Raw genomic sequence first — 14,826 nt, 5'->3', positions numbered from 1 at the left:
ACCACCTTTCTGAGGCCCTCCCTGACCCCTGATGGACTTCTCCTGCCAAAGTATATTTAGATATGATGTAATCGAGAAATAAGAGGGGGTAAGAGGGGGATTGGCTGGGGACTGAAGAGAGACAGGGTAGAGGGAAAGAACAGAAGATGATGGAGCAAGAAAGCAGGGAAGAAGACAGCAAGGAAAATGAGAAGAAGAAAATGAGATGTAACATGGTTGCCGAAGATATGTTAAGTCGAATGGCAATGGAATAGTGGGTCCTCACCAGCCTTGTGAAGCATGCTGCCCCAGAGTGGCAAACACAAATTGTTACAAGGGCCTTGCAGACGATAAAAATGAATAAGGCCGACCAGATTTCTAAGGCAGCTAGGAATAGTGGAGAAGGGGCCCTGTTCTAAAGGGGGCAGCCCTTGCTCAAGTGCAGCTGACAGTGGCCAGAAGACCCCACTCCAGTCCTCCCCACCCCCAGGGCACTGACCTCAGCCGGTCTGTTTATTTGTTTATTTCCTGAATCAGGTTACAGGGTGATGGCAGCCAGAGCCTGAGGGGGCTAAGGATGAGAAAAGCGAGGTACCTAGGGCACAAAATTTAAAGAGGCACCCACCACTCACTCGCTGATTCTGGGTGAAATTCAGAGAAATTCAGAGAGTTTTAGGGTGCAAGTAGAACCAGAGAACCAGAAGGCAACACCTTCCAACCACACACACACACACACACACACACACACACACACACGCACGCACGCACATGCGAGTACATATTTGACAGATGAGGAAAGTAAGGTCCAGAGAGAGAAAGGCCTTTTTCTTTGCTGTTCCCTCTGTCCGGAATGTTCCCCACCATCACCACCACCACCACTCATTGCCTCACTTGCTTCCTCTCATCACTCAGCGTCACCCCTCAGAAGCCCTCCATTCTTGCCCTGCCCACACTAATGCTCAGTACCAGGCCCCAACCTCAGGCAGTGAGGGAGAGCTCGGGACGGGGATTGTACTGGCCCTATGCTGTCTGGCTGTGCGGCATTATGCAGGCCGCGTTAGCTGCTCTGGACCTCAGTTTCTTTGTCCACACAACGGGGATGAGACCTTCTTTAAAAACACTCATCAAGGAAAAACAAGATGATACTTGCACTGCACTTAACACCCAGTGCCTGGCCCAGACTTGATGCTGCAAACATGTTGGTTAAAATAAAACACTAAGAAATAGTGGGCATTAAGATTAGCCAGGTAATGAGGCCAGATGCTTGTCAGCTTGGACAACCAAGCAGAGAGTGAGTGGGCAATGGGGAGTCATTGAAGGTTCTGGAGCAGAGGAATGGCTGGCTGGCAGGGGAGTGTCATTAAGCGTATTCTGGCACCAGCTGTGTTGTTTATCAGTGTCAGGATGAAGACTTTGGCTCCAGTTGAGACATGAGGGAGCTGCCAACAAACGGGCCCCGTTAAACCCTGGAACAATGGCTTTTTAGCAGCCTTTGTGGAGCCAGATTCCTGCTGTCCAAACCACCCAAATTCCTGCTACCAACCTGCTGGGAGCCACAGGAGGTGTCTTTATCCACCGGTAATGAGCCAGGGGCAGAAATGCTAATTCGTCTGTAATCCCTGGTCCACTCCCAAACCCCATCTCCTCCCAAAACCTCTGCCAAAAGTACCTGCACAGGCTAATAACATTGGCTCTGAGTTCATCTGGCAAACAAGGTCCCTAAAGGTCCCGTTTAGATGGCAAAATATGACATTAACCCTTTGTTTGCACTTCAAGTTCAAACAAGGTTTAGACATTTAAATCTGACAATAACCCCTCGTCTGAGGCTGGGGCTGCACATCAAAACAGAGGACTGCCTGTCAGCCGGTGGACAGAGGAGCTATCAAAGTACAGAGATTAGCTTGACCTAGAAGCCTAAAATCCTAGAGTCTTAGTCTTATCTAACCTCTCCTTGTTAAGCAAACCACCACCTAGTGAAGATAAGGAATGTTCTCAAGGTCACTGAGCTAATTTAGTGTCAGGGGTGGGAGAGAGTTGACCTCATCAGATTCTCAACTTTGAAGGCACACGGCACAATAAAATTGATTTGTCGAAAAACCTTTGTTCAGCTAGAAAACAGCGGGCGCAGTCAATGAGGTTTGTTTTCAAAGTCTGTCTTTGAGTCAGCAAATGAAGAAAGAAAAAAAAAGAAAGACTTCCTATGCCATGATAACAAGTTAATAATTCGGAACGATTCATTTTGTTAATCTGGCTGGTTTTAAATTCACAGACTACCAATTTCTTGAAAGTTACTGTGTTTGAAGAGAATAATTGAGCTTGTGCTTAATGTTTATGGAAATGGATTGGCCAAGAATCTAGATCTGTGTGGGTTGTAACATCCACACAAGGTCACCAACTGGCTGGTGAATTAGCAGTTTAGTCCAGCCTATATCCCCCGGCCTTTTGAGGTTCAAAACAGGTTCAAGGGAGGAAATGGGCCAGGGCAAGCTCCACTCTTCTTGCCACTGGGCACATATCTGTGCTATACACAGGGGCCACGAAGACAGCTCCCAAATCAAGAAACTCAGGGCCCTGTTCTTATTCAAACCAGAAAAGCTCATATTCTATGTCCCAGCAAGTCCACCTCTGGGCCTTCTGCTCTACACACCCACCCCAGAATCTTTGCATGGGTACACAAGCATGTTCAGGGTGGCATATTTGCAGTGACCCAAGATTAGGAGGAGCCTAGATGCCCTTCAAATGGTTCAATAAACAAGGGCATATTCAAGCAGTGCAGCGAGGCAGTCACTGACAGAATGAAGTCTAGCCCTAGACAAGGAAGCAGAAGCATCCAGGGGTATTGATATGTGAGACGCACAGGGGAATGGAACAATCGGGTGCTGGCACTTTTGCTGAAGAAAAGAAACATTCACTTACCTGAGTGTGCGTATGCAGAGAACGTTTCTGGAAGGACAGGAACGAAACAAGTAGTGGTCTCTGAGGAGGGAGGAGAAAGAGTCTGGCTTTAGATGCATAGACTTTTCTACCACTGGCACTTTTGTTTATCTTTAATGTTATCTTTCCATGAAAAAGAGTTACTTTCTTATTCAAGAGCATCGAAAGCATCTGCCCATGCAAAAACTTACACGTGAATGTTCACAGCAGCATTATTCGCAAGAACCAAATATTGGAAATAATCTAAATGTTCGTTAACTGATGAACGGGTAAATAACATGTGTTCTATCCATGTGGACTATTATTGGGTCATAGAAAGTAGTGAAGCACGGATACATGCTACCACCTGGGTGAACCCTGAAAACAGGATGCTAAGTGACAGAAGCCAGTCACAAAAGGCCATGTGTTGCATGAAATGTGCAGAATAGGTAAATCCATAGAGACAGAAAGTAGATTAGTGGTTGCCTGAAGGACAAAGGAGAATGGGGAGTGACTGCTAATGGATATTGGGTTTCTTTTTGGGGGTGACGAAATGTTCTAAAATTGGGTAGTGCTGATGGTTGCACAACTCTGCGAATATAGTAAAATCCGTACCATTGTACCACTTAAAAGTGTAAAGTTTATAGTATGTGAATTGTATCTCAACAAAGCAGTTCTTTAAGAGTAGTTACTATATTTATTAGTTTCCTAAGTCTGCTGTAATAAAGTACCAACAACAGGATGGCTTACATCAACAGCAACTTGTGTCTCACAGTTCTGGAGGCTGGACGTCCCAGGTCAAGGAGTCAGCAGGGCCCTGCTCTCTCTGGTGGCCCCAGGGGAGAATCCTTCCTGGCCTCTTCCCAGCTTCTGGTGTTTGTCGACAATCCTTGGCACTCCTTGACTTGTAGATGCATCACTTCAGTCACACGGCCATCTTCTTGGGTTTCTTCTCATCGTCTTCCCTCTGTGCGTGTCTGTCTCTGTGTCCAAATGTCCCCTTTTTATAAGGACACAGTCATATCAGATTAGGGCCCACCTGAATGACCTCAAGACTGGGCTAAATGTACAAAGACTCTATTTCCAAATAAGGTCACATTCACAGGTAACCAGACTTAAGAGTTCAATATATGTTTTTTTGGGGGACACAATCTAAGTCATGACACTATATTTGTAAATGCTTTTAATAAAGGGATTGTATCTGCCTAGCCTAGGAGAGGCTACATGCTGAGGAAATTGTCCCCCACAGTGTGATACACTCAGAAAAAGGATTTGGGATTATGCAAGTTCAGGATAAAGGAGACCTTTCCTCTGGGAATCAGGGGTGGCTTCCTGGAGGAGGCGTTTGAGCTGGGCCTAATGTCAGGTGAGTATGGAATTTGTTGTCTAAACCAGGATATTTCTGAGAGTAAAAGGGGGCATTATTAATAATCACCCCAGGATAACAGGTGTTAACCAGAACAGAGGCAGATCAGTCAGATTCTGGAGTCATCTTGCTCTTGAGAGATGGTGTGAATTCAGTATGCATTTGGGAGGAGTGGCAGTAAGAGTATATCAGATGGAGGGAATAGCACCCAGTACCGCAAAGGCTCAGAGGTGGGAAACCACTAGATGCATGCTGGGAAGTACTGACCCTGAAAAAAGGGAGTTTGAGAGGCTGGGAAGAGCGTTGCATGCCTGCCCAAGGAGTGAGGAATCCTCAGCCATAGTCCCCTGAGGCTGGCCCCGGTGGTCAAACCAGGGGTCTCCTGGAGGAGGGTCTGGCCACTGTGGGGAGAAGCATAGACAGTCCAAACCCAAACCAGGAGACCACCTAGCAGAGAGTCACTTTGCCCGTCAGCCTGGGAGCAGGAAGCCAGTTCGGGAGGCACAGACAGGACCAGACTCCCCAGTGGTGAATGTGCGGACATGGGCCTGTACCCCGGGGAAAATACGCCTGTCTCTGCTCCATTGCTAGGCTCTGATTAGAGTCTGGAAGCCAAGGGGGGTGTCGGTTTGGTTGTTAAAACCTTAGACAAATATTCTTTTAATTTTTCTGGAAACCTTCCTACTTTGGTGTCTAATAGACCCTGTTTGTGTTGGGTGTCATTTTTTATTGTTGTTAGTTTTGGAAAGAGATGTGTTGAACATATCAACTTCTGAATCAAGTAAAAGTTGGTTTTTAGTTACTTAATCCCTTGGATAGATATCAATCATCATTTGTTTTTCTGGGGGGAAAAATGAAGGAAAGTTTACATTTGTGGAGGAGGGATGGGAGAAGCATTTTGTGGCAAAATGGTGAGGTCTGTGTACCAACATGAGGAATCTGCTAGTTAAGTCTCTGCAATCCACAGGGGGCATGCGCTCTTCCTGGAGGGCACCCACCTACTTCGCAGCCCCCTGTCCTTGGCTCTCCCTGCTGCCTGCCGCCTGGAGCAGCTGAGACCCTCCCCGCTATTCCATCGAGCTCTGTGCCCACTTCTCTCAGCTCTTTCTCTGGTGTCTTCTCTGCTCTCCAGCTTTTGGGAGCGCCTGGGGCTCAGTCCTCAGCCCGTTTCTCTTCTCTGTCTGTATGCCCTCCTTGGTGGCCTCCTCAGTCTACATGCCGTTCACCCCAAATGTGCATCTCCTGTCCAGATCCCCCCACCCCCTCTCCAGACTCCAGACCCGTGCGTCCAGCTGCCTGCTCATCTCAAACCTCACTTGGCTCCGGCTACCTTCAGGATTCCCCACCCCCAAGCCTGCTCTTCTTTCCGTTGCTCAGGTAAAAATTTTGGAGTCTCCTTTGACCTCTCTGTTTTCCTCCTTCACACAGCCCATTCATATCCAGAATCTGACCATGTCTCACCACTTTCATGGTGACAACTGTGTCTGAGCTACCACCAACTCTCACCTGGATTATTCCAACAATCTCCTAAGCGGTATGGGACTGAGATTCAGAACATTTGGGATCAAGTTCTACCCCTGAGTGTCCATGGAATCATGTCAATGTCACTAGGCCCCTACTTCCTTGTCATTGAGATGAGACAGGTACCTACTCTGGACAACCTCTACCCAAATAAACTTTGTAGACCATGAAACACTGTATAAACACAGACTAGATTCAAATGAAAGAAAGAGAGGTGGAGCAGAGGAAGGAAGGGAAGGAAGAGATGGAGGAAGGGAGGGAGGGAGAGAGTGGGGAGGAAGGAAGGAAGGAAGGAAGGAAGGAAGGAAGGAAGGAAGGAAGGAAGGAAGGAAGGAAGGAAGGAAGGAAGGAAAGGGGAGGGAGAAGACAGGAGGGAGGAGAGAGGAGGGAGGGAAGGGTGAGGAAAGGAGGGAGGGAGGGAGGAAGGAAGAAAGCGAGGTGGTGAAACTCAGCCAAAGTCAGTTGTTAGAACACTAATAAGTGCCCCCCAAATCACTGCATTTCTATCACCGTCTCTAGCGTTGGTACACAACACAGAGTCTTTTCATTTGCTTATGCACCAGAGGGCTATGAGAGACAGTGGCTGTCCTACCTTTAAGAGCTGAGGAAGAGCCCACTTCCTGTCCTCAGTTCTGCCGCTCTGGCTCTGGATTAGAGCATGCCTGTGTCCCTGTGGCCACAGACTGCACGACCAGGAAGGTGAGGGATCCAATTCAGCTACACGGACTCCAGGGAGACCATCCCAGGCACCCCTATGTGAGAAGGTCACCCCTGGACACTGTCAGGCCAAAATCTGAACCGTGATGGATCATGTCACACCCCTGCTCACAGCTCTCACATGGCTCCCTAGTGCCCTCGTGAGAAAACCTGAATTCCTCAGTCTGGCTCAGCCTGCCTCCCGAGAACAATCTGAACCTAACCCTGGCCCACCCCTGTGGCTTTGCCTGACCAAATTCAGGGTTCTCCAGAGCCTGAGATGCATAAAGGGATGCTGGATCACACAGCAGCCCCAGGTCACGCAGTCTGACTCCTCCAGACTGCCAGACTGCAGCAGGTGGAAGTTTCCATCTGGTGCTGGTGTGTCGTTAACACCTCTCAGATAATTGCAGAACTATTTCAGTGAAAGAGAGAGCAGGACTCCTGCTCAGAGCCTAGCTGGGCAACAGCTTTCAGCTAGAACTTAGCAGTATCTTTACATTCAGTCACTTCCCTTTTTCTAGCAAAGTGATATTCATTTTCTAGTTGAGGTAATAATATGAAGTTTCCTTTTGAAATAGATGTATTTAAGGTAAAAAACAACAACACCACACACAAATAAATCAGTACTTCAGAGAACACCATTAGGTCAAAAACAGTCCAGATGGCTTGTGAATGAAGTTGTGGGAATTCTGGGTGAAACTGGCGCTCGCTGTGCTTTGAACCAGGCAACATCCCGCCTCCCTAACTTGGCTCTTGCTGGGCCTCCCACACGAATCACCTTTCCACCTCTTTACTTGATTAATGGCTCCTCACTCTCTATGCCATCCTTGACCCCATCCTCCTGCCCCATGTAAGCTGACCCCTGCTCATGTCCCCTGACCCCAGCCCCTCTTCCTTGAAGAGCAATGGGGGAGGCGCGGCGGCAACCCTTTCCCTGTCATTTATTGGTCTCAGGAGCTCCTAATGGTCCCGTTAGAAGTGTGCCTTTCTTGCTAGACCAGGAGTTCCTTGGGGCAAGGCCTGGTTGGGCTTTTCGGTGCCACCTCCCAACCCCCAGCCTTACCCATGCCCAGTGCAGGGCTTAGAGGAAAAGCTGGCCCAGATGCTACACTGACCTGAGCTGGAGGTGTTTCCAGCTCTCGGCCAGGTCCCAGAGGCACCACTCACTGTGGTGGCAAATCCCAGAGAGGAGCAGCCTTGGCTGATGGTGGGCGTGATCTTGGATATTCTTCTCTCAGGGCTTGGTCCTCCCTACCTCCTGCTTAAATGGGATTTGTGTCCTATGGCTGGCCTGCTGCTGTGTCTCCTCCTAGGCAGGCTGCCTTCAGGATGTTGCTGTGCCCTAGAATGGACATCTTGTTAGGCAGCCCCAACCCCTGACTGTGGGTGCGGCAATGTGCCAGCCCAGAAACCGTGCCTCCAGTGGAGGCAGCTTGCAGTGTGACTTACTCTCCAGAGCTCCCAGGGGAGCAGGCTGGAGCCACGCTCTGCCATCCTCGCTGGGCTCCCTCCCCTTTCAGATCCTGCTTCCCCTGCGCCTTTACCACTTTCTCCTGGGAGTTCTGCCAATGGCATCCCTTGCACATGAATCTTTGACACAGAGAATCCAACCTGAGATGGCTGTTTGGAATTCTGGGGGCCCAAGTGGAAGCATATGGCAGATGGTAGGATCCAGGGGTCTGGAGATCAGGAGAGAGATCTGGGGGTCAGCAATTTCACAGATTGCAGCGGAGGAAGCGAAGCCAAGGAGAAGTGAGGCTGAGCACAGAGCCACCCAGAGCCCAGGCATCCAAGGCTCACTGGTCAGACGAGGAGTCAGCCCAGGAGAGGCTACAGGAGCCAGAACAGGTGGTGCTGCTGGGTCCGAGGGAGGACACACCTCCAGAAGTCAGGAGTCAAGGGCACCCACTTGGGTTCCCAGGCTGACCGGAGAGGGCCAGGCCTTTTGACAGGAGGAGGGATGGAGAGCAGGCCAGCATCGGGGCAGGACAGAGGGAAACAGAGGGGCTTGGGCCCGGGGAGGCTTATGCTGTCAGCATCTAGGGTGGTCTCAGAGTGGAGAAGCTTCTGCCACATCCTTCTGGCAATAGGACCAGGAGAGAGAAATGACGCCCCACTGGGTCTGTGGATCAGGGTGAGAGCTGACGGGGCCGCTGTCCATGCTCCCCACCAAGTCTCTGGCCAGCAGCTGGGGAGATGGAGGGTGGAAGGGTGTGGTGAGAGGTGTCGGCCAGAAATGGTCACTGCAGACAACAGGAGACAGGGCACTAGTGACAGCCTCATTCATTAATGTCACAATGGACTGAGTCTTGACGAGAATCCAGCATGGCTGACAGTCAGCTCAGGGCTGGGGCTGGGCCCTGAATTAGAGATAGTTATAGAAACTCTACCAGGGCCGGCATTAGGGTGAGAAGAGGGAGGCACCTAGGAATGCAAAAATTAAAGGAGCCATTCATCTCAGGGTCTGCCTCGTCCCGGTCCTGGCCTTGCTCTGTAGCCTGGCATTCGACATTGGTCACACTCTGGCCGCACCCACCCCCACTGAATCCCCACTCCTCAGCCCCATACACAAACATGGCCAACACATCCTTCCTCCACCATCTGTGCAAGTGCTTGCTCACCTTATGCCTTTGGCTCAGAGCACCCTTCCCTCCTCCTCTGCTTGGCAAACACCCGATCACTCTTCAAGACTTTGGGCAAATGTCTTGTAGATGCCCTCCAGCCGCAGACCACCTGGACCCACCTGTGGTTAAACAAGGTGGGTTTGCTACTCACCTCGAGAAGGAGATCACACCCACAGTGGACAGGGGGTGCGAGAAGAGGGTGCCAGCAAGAACCTATTATATAGGGTTTAAGCTTCGTTGGGTGATTGGGAGGAGGGCCTAAGGCAGTAGGGGTTCACTAGATTGGGCGCTGCTGAAAGTGGGGGCAGGTCTATAATTGGGGATCTCAATAAATCTCATCCACAGAGAGGGGAGACTAAAAACATGATAAAGCTGTAATTGGTAAAGACGTAGCAGTTATTCATTTTAGCCAAAAGAGGGGCCTGAGAGGTGTGCTTGGTATTTCATGGGAAGCATGGGGACCTTGTTTCATCTGGGTAAAGACACAACTGTGCAGTGGCCTTGCTGTGTCTCACTGTCTCATGGCCCCAAAGAGACCCTGTCGAGGCTGGTGTTCTGGGAGTATGCTTGCAACCCACAGGACAACGGTGGGGCCCAGCTGGCAGCAGCTTCCGGATGGGCAGCAGGGCTGCCCCTTTTTCTCTTTCAGTCTCCCTCTCTGCAAAGCCGCTGCGCAGCTTCCCCAGCAAACACCTCTGTTTGCATCTTTTCCTCCTTCACACTCCAACACATTCTTTTAAGGTAGTGTATCGCATGCAAACAGTTCAGTGTGCTCATCTGATGGCAGAGCTCATAGGTTTATTTTTCACTTGCACACACCTGTGGAGCCACCACCCAGGTCAAAATACAGAACCTTTCCACACCCTAGAAGCCTCCCTCGTACCTCCTCCCAGACACCAGCCGGCCCCGGGGTGTCCATGAAAGCCCGCTGTCACTGCACAGGCCTCTCTGGAATGTGTTCCTGTGTGTCTGGCTTCTCTTATTTACCATAAAATCTATAGACTTCAGCCTTGCTGTTTCATGAGGAAGCAGCTTCTTGTGTGCATTGCTCTGTAGCATTTTATACCCAGAAGCCCCACTGTAGTTCAGTGGGGACAGGAATAATTTTCAACACGTTGTGCCGGCGTGACTGGATATCAGGTGGAAAACCACAAACCTTGACTCTGCCCCACTCCGTGCACAAGGATGATTCGAGACGGATGATGGCCTTGAGTGCGGAGCGCTGGAGGCAGTCGTCATAGTGAGACCAGGATTTCTGAAACAGGAGACGAGGTGCTAGAAAAGAACAAATGGAACTATCGTAATTGATCCAAATGAACAACTTTTCTCCATCAAAAGACACCCTTAAGAAAGTCAAAGGGCAAGCCGCAGGCTGGCGGGAAATGTTTTGTCCAAGACCCCACTGTTGGCATATCATTACCTTGATGATTTCCTACAGGCTTCGGCATGTTTTCTTTTTCTTTTAAATCACCCCCCAGCTTTATTGAGATATATAATTGACACAAAACATTGTGTAAGTTTAAGGTATCCAGCGTGTTGGTTTGATATACTTATATAGTGTGAAACGATTTTCATCATAGAACCAGCTAACACCTCATTCTGTCTGTCACATTTACCACTGCTTTTTTGTGGTGAGAATATTTAAGATCTACTCTCTTAGAAACATTCAGGCATATGATACAGTATTACTAAATAATTATTATCTATATCTATAACCATATAGACACATTGTTGTACATTAGATCCTCAGAATTTATTAATCTTATAGCTGGAAGTTTGTACCCTTTGACCAATAGCTCCCCATTTTCCCCACCCTCCACCCCTGGTAACCAACAATCTACTCTGTTCCTCTGAGTTTGACTTTTTTAGACTCCACATGTAAGTGCTATTATACCATTTTTATATTTCTGTGTCTGACTTACTTCATAATACCCTCAAAGGCCATCCAAGTTGTTGCAAATGGCATGATTTCCTCCTTTCTCGCGGCTGAATGATATTCCATTGTATCTATAGACCACAGCTTCTTTATTCCTTCATCTATCCATGGATGCTTACGTTGTTTTCAAGTCTTGGCTATTTTGAATAATCAGCATGAGTTCCTTTTCTTCTTCTTTTTGCTTTCCCATATATATTTTTTAAATTAACTTTATTGGGGTGACTCTGGTTAATAACTCCCATATGTATTTTATTCCAAAGACATGTGGACGTTAGTTCCAACTCCATCCAGTTTCTGACATTAAATTAATAAAAATCTCCTAAGATTTGGAAGATCCAAATGATTTAATTTGCACAAACCTACAGGCTTCTGTTCCTGAACAGGGTTTGGCAGTTGGCACGAGGCTTTGGCATTCACCTAATCCATACCTACAGGATTGTGAAGCAGTACTCTTATTTCTGGAAAGCTGTGGCAACCAAGACTCCGGGAGGGTAAGGGGCTTGCCAAGGTCACACACAGCACCCCCAGTCAATGCAGTGGCCAGTGTGCGCCTTGCATAGAGTAGGTGCTGAATAAGTGCTTCAGAAGCTGCTTTGGGGTCCCCAAACCTGAGTGTGTGTGTGTGTGTGTGTGTGTGTGTGTGTGTGTGTGTGTGTGTGTGTGTCGCAGGGGAGGGGTGGGTAACTCTGTGCCCAGGTAGTATTCCCAGGCAGAAACCACGATTTTTGGTGTTGGTTGTATATACTGGCAAAATGCTGCAGGATCCCCACGTCCTACCTCCTGGTGCCCAGAAACCATGAAACCCTACGACTGACCAACCGTGTCCCTGCCCTCACAGCCATATCAGGGTCCCAAAGCCTGGGGACAGCAAAGGTAGATGACAGGATGCTGAGAGGGAAGTTATTTTTCTCTCCCAGGACTCCAGCCACTTTCCATTTGCAAACAGTGCCGAGAGTGACACCCTAGCTCCACGGTCAACACGTGACCACACCACCACAGAGGGGAGGCTGCGCCTTCCCTCCCAGGTCTCCAAGCAACAATACAATACAGACTAGAGCGTAGGCATGGAGGTGCTGACCAATTCCGGGATCCCACCTTCCATTCAGTGCTGGGCATTTCCTGCTTGTCCTGCTCTTCCCCGCACACTTGCCGTTCCAAAAGCGGCATCCAAAGTCCCCAGGAGTGGGAAAAAGGCCCAAAGGAAAATGAGAGGGAAAGGAAAAACTCTTCTCTATTATCAACCAGCAAGTGTCTGGAAATATGTGAGGAGCACAGAGATGGTCCCCAGACTTGGGGCAGTTCCTGCCTCTGCCCCTTACTGGCTGTGCCTTTGTTTTTTTGGCTGTAAAATGGGCATGATATTGCTCACCTGACGGTGTCATGGTGAGGACAGGAATGAACAAAGATTTTGAGCTCGGGACCTGGAATCTGCAGGCCTGGGTTAAGGGCTGGTCTTAAGTGGGTCTGACAACCTCTCTAAAAGTCTGGTAGGGGTCTTTTCAAAGCTGATGACCAAGCCCCACCCCACTCAGTCTTCTTGGCTCAGCAACCCAAGTTTGCACACATGCAATGAGTGGATGCTGGTAAGAATTTTTGTGAGGACAGAACACAACAAAGTTTGTGCAAGCGTAAACCACAAAGTACAGAATCTTTGTACATTTTTGTAAATATTTGCTGAGAAAAGATCCAGAGGTAACTTCAGCACCTCAGGGAGCTCAAAGCCCAGGGGAAGAGATGGCACAGGTGCACACCATCCACTTTCTGCTCCCACCCTGTGCTCCGCGTACCACTGTATCCCAGGCTACGGATGAGGAAGCTGAGGGCCAGACAGATGTCACACGGTGCACACATCTAGCTGATTCTTGAATCTGGTGCGCTTTCTGCTGTCCCAAGCAAAACAAGCTCTAGTTGGGCTTTGATGGAGAAGACAGGCTAAGAAGATGGCAGCGCTCCCTGTCCCCCCTCCCCCCGACACACACCCTATATTTCTATTTCTATTTCTATATATTTATACTTATATGGTGTGTGTCGGGGGAGGGGGACAGGGAGCGCTAGGTCAGCTTAGCGGGCAGCAAGCAGGTCAGGGAGTCAGACACTAAACTGCCCCAGGTTAGGGGGTCAAGCAAGGGGGACAAGGGCCAAAGGGAGTATGAGGAGCCACAGGCCTAAGCCCAAAGCCACAGGAGTGTCATCTGCACACCTGGCCATAGCCTGAGTGCCTAGGCACGTCGCGGAGGAAGTAGGTATTCCCCTGGTCCTGGGAGCTCACGACCCTGTTGGAGAGTCAGACACACACAGGGGAAACTCAGGCAACTGAGGGAGCCCAGGGCGCCCCAACCCAGCCTGAGGCACCAGAGAAGGCTTCAGGGGGATGCAGGGCCTGCCTAGACCTGCAAAGATGCACAGCCAGGTGAAAAGGGGTGGGGACGACTTGGAGGCAGAGGGACAAAGTGTGCCAGGCTCTGAGGGGTGAGGGGAAGAGGGGAACCCAGAATCTGGGGAAAGGGATCATCCTTGGATAAGAGGAGCGGGCAGAAGAAACGAGGATTCAGAGGTTGGCTTGTAGATGGCAGGGGTTGGGTGTTGAGGATTGGAGAAAGGAATGGAACGGCAGGAAATACCTTTGTTCTCATTCTCACCACTCCCCATAGTCTTCGTTCACTCTGCTTCAGCCACACCTGCCTCCGCCTGTTCCTCCAGTATTTCTGCACATTCACCCCTGCCTGCTGGCCTTGTACTCTAGCCTCTGCTTAGAATGCCTGCTCCCCTGTCTGCAGGGCTCACTCCTTATTATCGCCCGAGGGTCCGCTCACACATCCCTCCCCAATGGACCTTCCTTGGACATCCCCTGCCCACCATCACCCCTGTCTCTTTATCCTGCTTTTTCCCCCGGTTTTTGCTGACCACTTACCACGTCCTGACATAGTACATACTCATAGGCTTATACACTTATTTTCTGTCTCATCCATTTATCATGTAACTTGCAGAGAATGTATCAGTTTGCACATGGCTATGTCCCTGGAACTTAGAATAGTGCCTGGCATGTAGTAAGCGCTAAAAAGCGTATATGTGACTGAAAGGTCACGTAGAGCAGGTGGGAGGTGGTGGGGACAGTCTCTGGTGACCATCTTATATCAGCTCCAAATGAGGACACGGAAGCTATTAGAAAGGCTGAAACAGAAGGACATTTATGTGCAAAATAAAAAAGGACGTGTATGTGAGTGTGTGTGTGTGTGTGTGTGTGTGTGTGTGTGTCAGAGAGAGAGAGAGAATCTCTGAAAGTGCTGACATTCCATAGTTAAGCATGCCTCTCTCTCCTAGTCATAAGTCCCAGCCGAACCATAGGCTGATGCTAGAAACCTTACCACCAAAACCTCAGTCTGGTCCCGCAGACACTTGATCCCTGGGAAGGGTGTAACTCTAAGCCATAGATGGAAAGGTGTTTTTTTTCCTTTGCTGCATGGAGGATAGTGTTGAGAAGGATTATGAGGTAGTATTTAGGCTCAGCGTGGAGAAATGCTGTAATTGATTAGCCATGTCTGCTGAGGGCAAGGGGAGAAGAAGCATCTGCAGGCCCAGAGCAAACGAGAGGGGGCTGGGAAGCCTGTGTGAGAAAGTGGAGAAGGGAGGCCTCTTTCTCAACCTTCTCTTCTCTTGCAATGTGTCGTTTATTTTTGCCCTAGTCTTTTTTTTTTAATCCTTGTTTTTGAATTTTAATTAAATTTTACTTGTAGATTTTTTGGAAAAGGTAATAATACATAAATATAAAAAGCTCAGTATTGCTCAAA

The 14,826-nt window shown here is 49.2% G+C and overlaps 1 long non-coding RNA gene across 1 annotated transcript in view; it reads right to left on the bottom strand.

Moving 5' to 3' along the window:
- The window catches only part of LOC109455175 (uncharacterized), a 54,627-nt gene extending 44,250 nt beyond the window's left edge, over window positions 1-10,377 (bottom strand). The window contains exons 1-3 of the long non-coding RNA XR_016021294.1: window positions 10,259-10,377; window positions 3,643-3,892; window positions 2,896-2,955 (exon numbers count right to left, since the gene is read on the bottom strand). This is a non-coding gene — a long non-coding RNA (uncharacterized LOC109455175). The remainder of the gene's footprint in view (window positions 1-2,895; window positions 2,956-3,642; window positions 3,893-10,258) is intronic.
- Between the last annotated feature and the right edge of the window lie 4,449 nt (window positions 10,378-14,826).

Source organism: Rhinolophus sinicus, chromosome 5 (assembly GCF_057876585.1).
Source record: "Rhinolophus sinicus isolate RSI-liver-muscle chromosome 5, RSI-T2T, whole genome shotgun sequence".
Taxonomy (NCBI): Eukaryota; Metazoa; Chordata; class Mammalia; order Chiroptera; family Rhinolophidae; genus Rhinolophus; species Rhinolophus sinicus.
Note: the sequence above shows the minus strand (reverse complement) of the source record. Positions and strands in the feature narration are given on the sequence as shown.